Source organism: Rhinatrema bivittatum, chromosome 4 (assembly GCF_901001135.1).
Source record: "Rhinatrema bivittatum chromosome 4, aRhiBiv1.1, whole genome shotgun sequence".
NCBI classification, from domain to species: Eukaryota; Metazoa; Chordata; class Amphibia; order Gymnophiona; family Rhinatrematidae; genus Rhinatrema; species Rhinatrema bivittatum.
The window spans coordinates 379588609-379602392 of NC_042618.1; the positions used below are offsets into that span (position 1 = coordinate 379588609).

Sequence of the window (13784 nt, forward strand, 5' to 3'; positions counted from 1 at the left end):
CTTAATTCAAGATCACACATTACCATATATTTTAAAACTATTCTGATACATTAACCATCTAATCCCAGTTAACAAAGTCAACATGAACTCTAATTCTTATTCAACAGCCATTCCAACTGTTCTTAAGACCATTAAATATTTAAAATGGCTCAAATGTAAATGTTTAAGTCAGTCAAATCTTAGAGTTAGATTTTATAAAGTGCATGTGCGGTTCCCGGCACGCACACATGGATGCGATTTTATAACATCCATGTGCATTTTATAAAATCCAATGGCCACACGCACATGCGCACCGGATTTTATAATCCGCGCATGTATGTGCAGGCAGTGCGTGCAAAGGGAGGAGAATTTATGCCTTCCCCAGCTCCCTCCCAATTAAGGAGCAGACTGGGAGGGTACTTCCCTACCCCCCTACCTAAACTCCCTCCCCACCCCCTAAACCTTACCTACCTATCTTTTTTTTTTGTTTGTTTGTTTTATAACTTACTTCAGATCCCAAGCTGAAGTAAGATGCATGCACTGGCCAGCTGCCAGCGCACGAGTCTTCGGGACAGCATTCAGTAGCGCTGTCCCGGCCCGCCCCTTTGAAGAGGCCCGGCACTTGTGCGCATTCTGGGGTTGACACATGTGGCCGGGCCTCTTTGAAAATTCGCACTGAGCATGCAAGGTCCGGCCATGTGCGTAAACCGTGGGTTTTATGCACGCAGCCCTTTTAAAATCCGGCCATTGGTGTTTCAAACTCTTTTTGTATTTAACTTCAACCTCTGTTTAGCAAGTTCATCACTTTTACAATGAAATAAAATGGGCATAAAATAAAATTATTAATGCTGAATGTTAATGTTCCCCTTCCTCTATTGTACAACTGCTTCAGGTGCCAAATGGATCTTTCTATAGCATCAGTGATTTCTGCAGTATCCATAAAATCAAAGTGTCCTTCTTAACAGAGAAAATGATGTCTTGAAACAAAATCACTTGCTCTTCAAATGATAAATATAGTTATTTTCTACAATATTTCACTAAACGTGGCATAAATATAGATAATGAATGGCAAACAGGGAAGTATTTCAACCATCTAAAGTTCTTTATACTTCCATGATTCAACATCCTAATTAACATCAATGAATATTGTTATTTATGGTCTTTTTGGCTGCTGTAACACTTTCTGCTGCAGTTAGTCTCACCAACTGATTTATTTTTAGACAAACTGTGAATACTTCTCTTTTTTCAAACAAAGAGATACAAAAGAATATTGTGTATTCATGCAAAGAATGGTCATAAGAACTACAGTGCATTCAGAAAGTATTCAGACCCCTTCAATTTTTCCATTTTGTTTCATTACAGCTTTATTCTAAAATGGATAATATATATATTTTTTTCCTTCCTCAATCTATACCCAATACCTCACAAAGACAAAGGAATCAGGTTTGTAGAAATTGGGCAAATTAATTTTTAAAAAATTGAATTATCATGTTTACATAAGCATTCAGACTCTTTAACTCAGTAGAGATGTGCATTCGTTTTTCACAAATTAGACAATTTCAACAAAATTGTTTAAATTTGTCATGGTTTGGGGGAACCGAAAAACGAACAGGAGCTAGCACACACTAACTTTAATATGTAATGGTCTGCCCTAAATATAAGTGGGTGTAAAATGGTCTTGGGGTAAATGTGAGATATTTTTTCATGTTTTTTGCTAGATGCTGATTAAGTGGTTGCGCTCCCCCTGATTAAGCTGCTTGTGCGGTGAAACATCTAGGCCTAAATGTTGGGGTGAAAAAAACCTATCTAAATACCATCGTTGTGGTAGAAGATCTACCTAATGACAACAGTGAGGAGGAAGACAGCCTTAGAAGACCATGTTTTTTGAAAACTTTGAAAAATGTTGTTTGTCATGAGACTCTGGGACACTATATACCTGAAAAAGTTGTGATATTAGCCTCTGACAATTTATTTGGAGAATTTATACCTTAGTAAAAGAGTTATTTGTTTCAAAAATATTGTAAGCAGAAGAGTGGGTTATTTCTTGGATATTAATCCATAGAAAATGGGTATTTAAAAAAGTGTGTATTTTTTATGGAAAGACGTGTTCTTATTACACTTGAATATTGTGTTATATATAATAAAAAGAAAAGATAATTTAAAAGTTTTTCTGGGTTCCTACAATAGTGATATTATATGTGTAATGGGTGGGGACTGGTTGTTTAAATATTTTTTCTGTCTAGTTTGGATATACCGTATATATCTATATATATCTACACACACACACACATATACATACACACATACACAGACATATATCCCTCACTTCAATGCTTGAGAGACTACTGCCAGCTCAATTGTTAGCCAAACATTGTTTATTCACCATTTGTTTACAGCTATCTTGGAATCATCTTTTCCTGGTTCACAGCTCTCTTGGAACCTGGTTATTTTATAGATAATATTCACCAGGGGCAACTTATGCAACTAAAACTAAATTGTCCTAATGAGACATGTTTTCTTAGCTTGGCAAAAAACACAGGGCTTGAGTCACTCACATTTGGAGTGACTCATGATATGATATGTCATGATATGTCATGATATGTCATGATATGTCACTATGGCACTCAGGTGAACTCTGACAGATGATGTTGTGAGACCTAATCTAGATAGCTCAAGAAGGTAATCAAGGAGTATCGGTGGTACACACGTGAAGGGGTCTACTGCCCATAAAGAACACCACGATGCATAGCAGCTCCACTTAAATGAGTAGTTCCAGCATGTGGACAGCTAATGAGCCAAAAGAAACACTTCCTGAACTGGTTCCAGAAGAGAGAGTTGGCTCAAGGTCAAGCGCTCAAAATCCACACTGTGAGGTGGAGAGATTGCAGCACGGAATGCAACAGAGTCTCCCCTTCCTGAGTTAGCAGAGCAGGGTTGCTTTCCAGCGAGAAAGGGGGTTGTACAGACAAGCGAACTAGATATGTGAACCACGGTTGTCTGGGCCAAGCCAGAGCTATCAGAATCATTCTGGTGCGGTCTTGGATGAACTTCTGAATGGTGCGAGCGATAAGCGGGATTGGAGGGGAGGCTTACACCATTCCCTCTTCCCATGATAATAGGAAGGCATCTGGGGCCACCCTTAGCGCTGGGAAGGACTGAGCAGAATTATTCCAGCTTCCTGTTGTCCTCTGTGGCAAAAAGATTTATTCACGGCAATGTCCATTGAATTTAGAAACCACTCATAAGTTTGGAAAACACTGCTGAGTCAGTCCGCCTCCACGTTGTCATCACCGGGAATGTACGTTGCATGCAGGGAAACTTTGTGAGGTATCATCCACTGCCAGATTTACGGGGTTTCATGGCAAAAGGTCCAGGAGCCCGTGCCCCCCTGTTCATTTACATAATACATAGCCATTTGATCATCCATGTGTATTGTGATCTTCTTTCCATGCATGACATGACTGAAAGTGTGAAGGGCATGGTGGATAGCCCTGAGCTCCAGTAGGTTGATTTTTAGATGACTTTTGGGTTTTGACCAAAGTCCTTGTGTACAGAGAGACCCCTTCTGGGCTCCCCAACCGGACATTGAAGCATCTATACCCAGTAATGTCGGATGTGGGGGTGGATGTATAGGGGTGCCCAACTGGTAATGGCGGAAGTCGATCCACCATCAAATTTCTCACTCCATCTTGGCAATTATTTATTTATTTGACACTTTTATATACTGACATTAGTGTGCAGCATCATACTGGTTTACATTCGAACTTACAGGTGGAAAATACATAAAACGGGAACGGGGGGAGGCAGAGAGTAGTTGCAACGTATAAGTCAGAGACAGAGCAGAAAAATATAACACAAATAACAATTCTTATGCTGTGATAAGAATCACACCAGGATTGTGATTCTTATCACAAGCCTGGTGTGAAGGGGTTGGAGGCTCTGGTTCCACTGTGTGGTAAACCCCATTGGAGCTGCCTCATGTCTAGGCAAGCATGCAGAACTACATGAATAACAGCTGAGAGATGGCCCAGCAATTTGAGAATATTGCGAGCTGTCACTTGAGGAGACTGAAGAAGCAAAGTGGCCACCTTGTGAAGGGTGGCTATTCTGCTCGGGGAAAAGAACGCCCTTGTCAGCATTGTGTCTATGAGTGCCCCAATGAACTGTAGCCTTTGTGTGGGGCTGAGGATCGATTTCTTGAAATTGACAAGGAAGCCCAGCAACTGAAGGAGGCCAATAGTAGAATGTGTTTGACTGCATAAGGCATCTGGTGAAGGGGGCTACAATCGGCCAGTCATACAGATAAGAAAAGACTCTGGTTCCCTGACATCTGAGATGTGCAGTGGCCACAACCAGTCACTTCATGAATACTCTGAGAGCCGAAGAGAGGCCAAATGGTGATATTGGTAACAAAAATCAGCCACTCGGAAGCAAAGGAAGCACCAATAGAATGGGTGGATGGGAATATGAGCATATGCATCTTTCAGGTCTAGTGAACACATCCAGTCATTGTGCTATAGAAAGGGAAGGATAGTCCCCAAGGAGAGAATCCAAAACTTCTCTTTGCAAACGTAGAGATTGAGGGATGCAGAGATCCAATATGGACCATAGCCCCCACCCCCCATCTTTTTTGGGGATAAGGAAGCATTGAGTAAAACCCGTTCTGGACTTCGGACATAGGTACCTCTCGAATTGCATTTTGCTAAAGCAGTTGTTGAACCTCAAGGTACAGAAGTCTAGGATGGATTGGCTGGGGATAGTGACAAATGTGGTGCTAGTGGCCTCGAAATGAAGTTTAAGCTATACCAATGTTCCACAATGATCAAGACCCACTGCTCGCTGCTGATAATTCTCCAGTCCAGGGAGAAGACAGTATTGCTGGTATGTTCCAAAAGGCTTTGAGATAGCATGGTCTTTAGTATGAATAGGGCCATCTGGGATTAGGAGAGGCATTCCCCCCTCCCCCCGAGGTCAATAGGGACTGCACAGCCACATTTTGCTCTTTGATCTGAGACACGGTCTCCTAGAGCTTCTCCCTGAAGAGATTATCTCTAAGGAAGATTTTTCATGGATGTCTTCATGAATGGTGCTCACCTGAATTCAGGCCATGCAACGAGCGCCAATGGAAGCCACTGAAGTGCGGGCTGAGGTATGAAAGGCCTCATATCCAGATTACAGTAAATGGCATACAGCCTTTTCCAAGTCATGTAAAGGGATAGAACTGATGGGTTCCCCTGAGACTCCTCGGTGGAATGGTTTTAGATTCTGGCCACATTTGTAAACAGATTGCACCATGTAACATAGTAATGATGGCAGAAAAGGACCATCGAGTCTGCCCAACAAGCTTCCCTAGAACCAGTGTTGTATTATTTGGGCTGTTAAATAGATCACTGGAACACATCCAGTAATCAGTTATCCTTCCCGGGCATAGCATCTGAGTGGAGACGGGTCTTCTTAGCTCTTTTCATAGCCTATTCTATGACGACAGAGTTGTGGGGAAGTTGGGCAACTCCATATCCAGGGGCCTTTTTCCATATGGAATTTGAAATGCAGTTTCCAGGCCACCATAGTGTTAGTGTTTGTGGTAGTTGTGGGTGGATCCTTGGGCCGGAGGCAGATGACCACGCCCCCGGGGAAAGATCCCGAGAAGGACCACCGGTCAGGTTCAGAGTATGGAGACAGACACACACTAGTTCTTTTATTAAACAGTATATCAAACCACCAGAGGTGGCAGTAGTGAGCTGGAAGTGCCCGGCTGGGCTGTAGTCCCTCAGATACTGGAACAGCAATCCTGGATAACTGTGGAGAAACTGAATATAGTGAGTAGGCAGGGTATGCCGAGTTCCGGAACAGAACCTTGATGGTAACACTCACACAATAGTCTCTTAGAAGCAGCTCAGGAGCTGGAAAGGATTAGGCCCTCGAGGAGCGAGTACCTGGTTCCAGGGAACGCGCTGAGAGAGATGGTAACTTACTGGTGTTGTAGGCAGCGATGACTTCCTAGCAGGAGTGGTATTCAGAAGCGAGTCTGGGAACGTGGGCCCTCGAGGAGCGAGTACCGGTTCCAGACTGCAACCTGAAAAACAAGAAAGAGAGCGAGGCCCCCGAGGAGCGGGTACCCCTGGTAAGTCCAAGGAGGCAGAGTAGCAAGGAAACTCTTTGCTAACTCAATTAGTTAGCGAATTCAGAGCCCTTAAATATTTGGTGAGGTTGACGTCACCTCAGGGGGACGCCCCTGAGGTTCGTGCCACTGCTGGTATTTGAGTCGGGGCCACGCCGCGCGCACACCCTTAAGCTGCTGGGAAACATGGCGGAGTGCAGCATCTAGCCGGTCCGGGGACGCCGGAGGGGAACGGCAAGATGACGCCGCGGCAGCCAAACTTCCAACAGGCAAAGAGGAAGTCGCCAAAGAGGTAAGGTGGGCGTAGTGGAGACGTCGGGCAGCAACGGTCGCAACAGTACCCCCCCTTCAAAGGGCGATTTCCTCTTCAGGTACCAAGCTTGGGTTTTGAAGAATGCGCGAGGTGGAACTGACGAAGCATCTCTTTGTCCAGAATATTGGTCTGAGGCTCCCAAGAGTTTTCTTCGGGGCCAAAACCTTCCCACTTTAGAAGGTATTCAAAATTATTGCCTCTTTTACGAACATCCAGGACCTCTTCGACTTTTAGAATTCAAAGTCGTCTTCTGCATTGATGACAGGTGGATCTTGAGGTTTGGAAGAAAAGTTGCTGAGTATGAGGGGTTTCAGAAGTGAAACGTGGAAAGCATTATGGATGTTGAGCCCAGGCGGTAGATTCAGATGGTAGGTGACATTGCCAATACGTTGAAGGACTGGGAATGGTCCCACGTAGTGAGGAGCAAACCGAGATGAAGGTAGTTTAAGTCTGAGGTACTTGGTTGACAACCAGACCTTGTCTCCTGGTTTGAAGACTGGGGCTTGCGAATGGTGCGCATCATAGTATTTCTTAGTACAGTCACTCGCTATGATCAGCATGTCCTTTGTCTGAACCCACAGATTATGGATATCATCAGCAGTGGATTGAGCTGCTGGGAACGTCACTGAGAGTGACGTGTTGGGGAACGTCCATAAACCACTTCAAAATGATGACACAGTAGTGGATCTTTCAGCTTGATGAGGGGACTCCAAGTATTCCACTAGACGTCTGAGAATGAAGTTGCCTCCTGCCCCTGAATCCACCAGGGCAAGAGTCTGAACCGTGACCAGTCCATAAGTCAAAGAGACTGGAAGAGAAAGCGGAGGAGAGGGTGCAGTATGGCCTAAGAACAGTCCTCCTGCAGGACTTAGGCCCGTCCGTTTTCCGGACGAATGGAGCATGTAGAGACATTATGGCCGGGCTGACCACAGTACATGCAAAGGCCGTGCTTTTTCCGAAGTCTTCTTTCTTTGGAAGTTAAACGTCCATGACCAAGTTGCATCGGTTCATCTTTATCAGCAGCAAGAATTACTGGAACCATCCGAGGTGTAGATATAGCACTAGCCTGTTTCAACCCAAGGTGACACCTTAGGCCGGAGTTCCTTCACCTTGTCCCGGAGCCGGTGATCAATCCGAGCGGCCAAGGCTACTAATTCGTCCAGCGAGTCAGGTGTTTCGCAAGCAGCCAGTTCGTCCTTTAAATGGGTATCCAGGCCTCTGCAAAAGAGTGTCTTGAGACATTTGGGGTCCCAGTGGAGTTCTGCCGCAAGAGTTTTGAACTCGATGGCAAATTCAGACAATGATCTGTTCCTTGCTTCAATTCCACCAAAGCAGAACCGGCTACAGCAGTTCGAGCAGGGTCATTGAAAACGGATTTAAACAAGTCCATAAATCCGTCTATGTCCTGCAAAATGGGGTCCTTGTGCTCCCACAAGGTAGATGCCCAAGACAAGCCCTACCATCCAGGTATGAAAGGATGTAGGTAGTCTTGGAAAGAGCCGTAGGAAATAAAGATGGCTGTAAGGCAAAATGCATGCAGCACTGGTTTAAGAAGCCCCGGGTCTTCAGGATTTCACCGGAAAAGCGGGTTGGAACCGCCAGTGGTACAGCAGTCTTTAAAGTTACTTCCTGTAACTGACCTTCATGGTTGGAAGTTGTGCCTTGAACCTTCTGAGTGTGAAGATGAAACTCTGAAGTAAGTTTCTCCAAGGCGTCTTGCTGCTCCACAATGCGCTGGGCCAGGCCCGGTATAGCCTGCAAGGCATTGAGTTGTGCCGGATCCGTGGAGTTAGCAATCTGTTAGTGTTCGTGGTAGTTGTGGGTGGATCCTTGGGCCGGTGGCAGATGACCACGCACCCAGGGGAAGATCCCAAGAGGGACACACACTGGTTCTTTTATTAAATAGTATATGGAACCACCAGAGGTGGCAGTAGTGAGCTGGAAATGCTCGGCTGGGCTGTAGTCCCTCACATACTGGAACAGCGATCCTGGAAACTGAGCTGTAAGACACTGAATATAGTGGGTAGGCAGGGTATGCAGAGTACAGGAACAGAACCGTGATGGTAACACCAACACAATAGTCTCTTAGAAGGAGCCCAGGAGCTGGAATGAAGTAGGCCCTCGAGGAGCGAGTACCAGTTCCAGACTGCGATCCCGATGGGATTCGCTCTCCGCATACCTTGCTACTCTGCCTCCTCGGACTTTACCAGGGGTACCCACTCCTCGGGGGCCTTGCTTTCTCTTTTGCTTTTCAGATCGCAGTCTGGAACCGCTACTCGCTCCTCGAGGGCCCACATTCCCGGACTTGCTACTGAATACCACTTCTGCCAAGAAGTGATCACTGCCTACAACACCAGTGAGTTACCATCTCTCTCGCAGAGCGTTCCCTGGAACCAGTACTCACTCCTCGAGGGCCTGCTTCATGCCAGCTCCTGGGCTGCTTCTAAGAGACTACTGTGTGAGTGTTACCATCACGGTTCTGTTCCTGTACTCTGCATACCCTGCCTACTCACTATATTCAGTTTCTCTACAGCTCAGTTATCCAGGATCACTGTTCCAGTATCTGAGGGACTACAGCCCAGCCGGGCGCTTCCAGCTCACTACTGCCACCTCTGGTGGTTCAATATACTGTTTAATAAAAGAACTAGTGTGTGTCTGTCTCCATACTCCGAGCCTGACTAGTGGGCCCTCTCGGGATCTTCCCCCGGGGGCATGGTCATCTGCCACCGGCCCAAGGATCCACCCACAACTACCACAAACACTAGGTCCCAAGAAAGGGGTCTCCCACATCTTAAGCAAGATAATGTTCAACACCTTTTGGATGGGCAAGGCTGTGGGTTCTGAGGAAAAATTGAGGATCTTGAGTATACGCAGGATTTCTGCTCTGGGGTCCGGATCCTTCCGAACTTCCTCCTTGAGCACTGTTCCTAATTTTCTACGAAACGGGCATACGTTAAATCCTCAGGTGGGGGGAAGAGTGATCTAGCAGTTCTGGGGACAAGGAATGCCCGTATAATTTGAAAGGGACTTCCCTGGCGAGATTGGTGCTCACCATGTGGGTGAAGGAGATCTATGAGGGCTTCACAGAGATGGTAGTAGAGGCATAATGCGCTTTGGTCCTCCAGAGGAGAAGTGGCAATCTTTACAGTGGGGGGGGGGGGGGGGGGGGAAGAAGGAGTCCAAGATAGTGCTCCCTGCTTGACTTTCTCCAGTGAAGATGGAGCAATTGGATAGAATGGAGAAAAACTCAGTGGTTCCGGTATGGGGAAGACTGAAGAGAAGGAACAGATGATATCGGTGATCTGCTCCATTCCTTGTTGGGAGTGTTGTCCTGGAGTTTAAGTGGGGCATAAGTAGCAGAGGTCATGACCAAATGTCATGTGACCAAATGTCATGACCTGCTCATGTGACCAAATCATGTCAAAGACATGATTTGGTCACATGAGCAGGTCTTGAAACCACTGGCAGCTCTCCTCAACATTTTCTGCATTTTTAACTTTTTTGGGAACTAGCACTGAAAAGTGCTGTTTTGGGGCTCACAAACTAAGGTTAGAGTTATAAAGGAAAAAAGGATGTAATGACATTAAAAAAAAAGTAGAGAGACAAGAAATATTGTCCGTGCAGATCATGGCCAAAAATAAACTAGAGCTATGCTGATGACTCCTTCACATGCCCAGCAGAACTAAAAGCTCTAATAGCTTGGAGAGGCAGTTCCATCAAGTGATGCGGTGGGGGGGGGGGGGGGTGCACTACCACAGAACATGGCTAATTCAGGCTTGCTTATCGACAGAAAAACACTATATGCTATAACGTTTATCTTTACTGTTTATTAATTAAAAGATTTTTTAAAATCTGACTTCAGGGTGGCTGAAAAAAAAGTGTCCAATATGTTGAAGAAAATCATAACTACCAACAGGAAAAAAAAAACAGTGCTCAATATCTGCTGTTATTTCTGCATTACTGAATATATGTCATGCTATGCTAGTCAGTATCTGAAATGCTAACAAACTCCAGCAACAAACAGCTGGACCTGAGGATCAAGTCAATTTTGGAATCTGGAACTCAAAATGTTTTTAATTTGTCAGTTTTTAAAAGGAAAGGTTACATTTTGAAAGTCAATTAAATTCTCTAATTTTTGGAAGTTAATATATTTTTTTTGGTGGGGGGGGGGGGGGGGAGTAAAAAATAACTCTACAGTACAATTGACAGATACATTCCACCATTTTTTCCCAGCTTCACAGAATTTCATCTTGTCGAAAGTCCACAACATACTAAAGATTTTGTTACTACAGTCCTTCCATTTTGGCAAAAGCAGCAACAGAAAACTCTTCGGTTCATCTCAAAACGATCATCTTAATGACCGTTCATTAGCCAGTGTGTGTGGGTGCATTAAAGACAAAAAGTGAACAGTGAACAACTGAAAGTAAACGCAACCTGGAGCAATTTCAAATGATTTTATTTTATTATTTATTTAATTTTTTTGCCTTCTTCTGTTTTAGACTATTTCCTTCTTTATAGGTGTGGCATGCACAAGCAACTGAAAAGTAATGGTCAAGATAGGACGATGTCTGCTTTAAAAGCCAACAGAAGAGCTCAGACTGACAAGCAGGTTTACGCCCGCCCTTTCGCATCACCGATTGGTCGCCCAGGTTTCACCGGACCTGCTTTCCGACGGTTCAAATGGCACTTTTTACCGTCAATCACACAGGAATCTCAATTCTCGGCTTTGAAAGCAGTTTAAGGGAGTACCTTTGCTCGATCCATCAAACTGCTTAGGCGGGTAGCCGCCTAGCCATCAATTATGTGCAAATAAAGCACATGCTCTCTGTCAAATTATTATTGTAGCTATTAAGGCAAAAACCATCTAGATAAATGCTAAGTATAATGGCAGACTTGCAATCCTCACAAAAGAACATTGCAACGCTTGCTACCTAAAATTACCTGAAAACACCATAGCCTTGGAAATACTGTCTGTCTACAAGAACAATATTTACTCATTCGATCCTTACATAAATGTAAAAATAATAATAATATTCCACTCGGTCATCTAAGGAAAACACATCATTCTTTAAATTTAACTCGTTTGTGCACTGTTCTAGGTAAACGAGCCTACATTATTATGCAGAATACAAAATTATGAATTGTTCATGCTGGTTGCCCATTAGTTCTAAGCTGGATAACTTTATTATTTTGTTTATTTAAAACTCTACACATAAAAAAATTACATTTGCATGCCTGTTTTTATATACATGTCATAAGAATGACCAGTGAAAAATCATTTGTCATGCTATTCACTTACAATGTTATATATAGAGTAAATTAAATTAAAATGCTATTTTAACAATTGTCTATTTTCAGATTGTTTTTCGGCTAACAATGTTGTACAGCAATATATACATTTTTTCAGATATTTACAGGTGAAAATACATTATGGCCACGCTTTCATAAGATTCTCACCTTAGAATTAAAAAAAAATCATTATAGCTCCTTCATTCCACATGGATTTTTAATCACATCTACCTTGAACCTCAATACACTGCAAATAAATCCATCTACCAAACTAAGATAATGCGGGTTTGGTTAGAAAAAGAAATCATGCTTCAGAAGACGAAATTTGTGTTTCCTACCCTTGCCTTTTTGGTTCCTTAGTGGATGTCCCTCAGCCGCGAGCCTAAGCTGCCAGTCCTGACTCAACATTCCCAGCATTCCGAAGCCAGCTTTTACTAGACTGCACGGCTAACCGAAGAGGGCAGAAGCGAGCAGATTTCAGCTCCAGCCCGGGAAAGTGCAGAAAATCAGAATGCGCACGCGTGGACGGAGCGGTACGTTCCCTACGCAAATAGTGTCAGAACACCGGGGACTGCGCGTGGCACAGTTTATGTCAGCGCTTCTCAACCGGTGTGTCGCGTCTCCCGGTGTCCCACTACCCCGTTCTACTTTCCTTTTGCCTTTTTCCAGCACACGCGGGCCAATTGGAAGCCTTCGTTCTTCCTACCCCCATTACACAATGGGAAGCCTCCTTCATTCTGCCTGCCCCCGCGCAGGCCAATCGGAAGCCTCCTCCCTACCAGTGGGAGTAGGAAGAAGGGAGGAAGCCTTTGATTGGCCGGTGAGGCAGGCAGGGAGGAATTTTGAACTCTGACGAAGCAAGATCGCGCAATGAAGAGGAAACCCGACCCCCGACGAAGCAAAGCCGCCATGGGAGCCCATTCCCATGGCGGCGAAGAGGAGACCTGACCCCGACAAAGCAAGGCCGCCACAGCCTGTGGCGGCGAAGAGGAAACCCGACCGAGGCCACCACGGGAGCCCATTCCCGCGGTGGCGAAAAAAGAAGGCCCGCCGGAGTAAAGCCGCGGCGGAACTGGAGCCCATCCCTGCAGCGAAGGAAGAAGAAGTTTTTGGTGAGAGCGGGTGCGTCTGTGCGTGGATGAGTGCCTGGGTGAGAGCGGGTGCGTCTGTGTGTGTGGATGAGTGCCTGGGTGAGAGCGGGTGCGTCTGTGCGTGGATGAGTGCCTGGGTGAGAGCGGGTGCGTCTCTGTGTGTGAATGAGTGCCTGGGTGAGAGCCGGTGCGTCTGTGTGTGAATGAGTGCCTGGCTGAAAGCTAGTGTGAATGGGTGCCTGGGTGAGAGGTGGTGTGTGTGGGTGTGAATGGGTGCCTGGGTGAGAGGTGGTGTGTGTGGGTGTGAATGGGTGCCTCGGTGAGAGGTGGTGTGTGTGGGTGTGAATGGGTGCCTGGGTGAGAGCTGGTGTGTCTGTGTGTGAATGGGTGCCTGGTTGAGAACTGATGTGAATGGGTGCCTGGGTGAGAACTGGTGTGAATGGGTGCCTGGGTGAGAACTGGTGTGTCTGTGTGTGAATGGGTGCCTGAGTGAGAGCTGGTGTGTCTGTGTGTGAATGGGTGCCTGGGTGAGAGCTGGTGTGTCTGTGTGTGAATGGGTGCCTGGTTGAGAGCTGGTGTGAATGGAAGCCTGGGTGAGAACTGGTGTGAATGGGTGCCTGGGTGAGAGCTGAGGTGTCTGTGTGTGAATGAGTGCCTGGGTGAGAGCTGGGGTGTCTGTGTGTGAATGAGAGCCTGGGTGAGAGCTGGTGTGTCTGTGTGTGAATGGGTGCTTGGGTGAGAGGTGGTGTGTGTGGGTGTGAATGGGTGCTTGGGTGAGAGCTGGTGTGTGGGTGTGAATGGAAGCCTGGGTGAGAGCTGGTGTGGGTGTGAGAGCATTTGTGTGTGATTGAGAGCTTGTATATAAGAGACCATGAGTGTGATTGAGAGAGAGACTGGTCAGGGAGGTGAGAGAGACCGAGACTGTTCGTGGGGTCTAATTGGAGTTATGTGTGTGAGTGACTGGTTGTGGGCGCTAAGGAAGAGGACTGTG

At 45.6% G+C, this 13784-nt stretch overlaps 1 protein-coding gene across 5 annotated transcripts in view; it reads right to left on the reverse strand.

Moving 5' to 3' along the window:
* The window catches only part of ERC2 (ELKS/RAB6-interacting/CAST family member 2), a 1638183-nt gene extending 1625817 nt beyond the window's left edge, over positions 1-12366 (reverse strand). For all 5 annotated transcript variants that reach the window (XR_003856601.1, XR_003856602.1, XR_003856603.1 and 2 more), the window contains exon 1: positions 12041-12366. The gene's annotated coding sequence lies outside the window, so the exon portion shown is untranslated. The remainder of the gene's footprint in view (positions 1-12040) is intronic.
* Positions 12367-13784: the final 1418 nt, after the last annotated feature.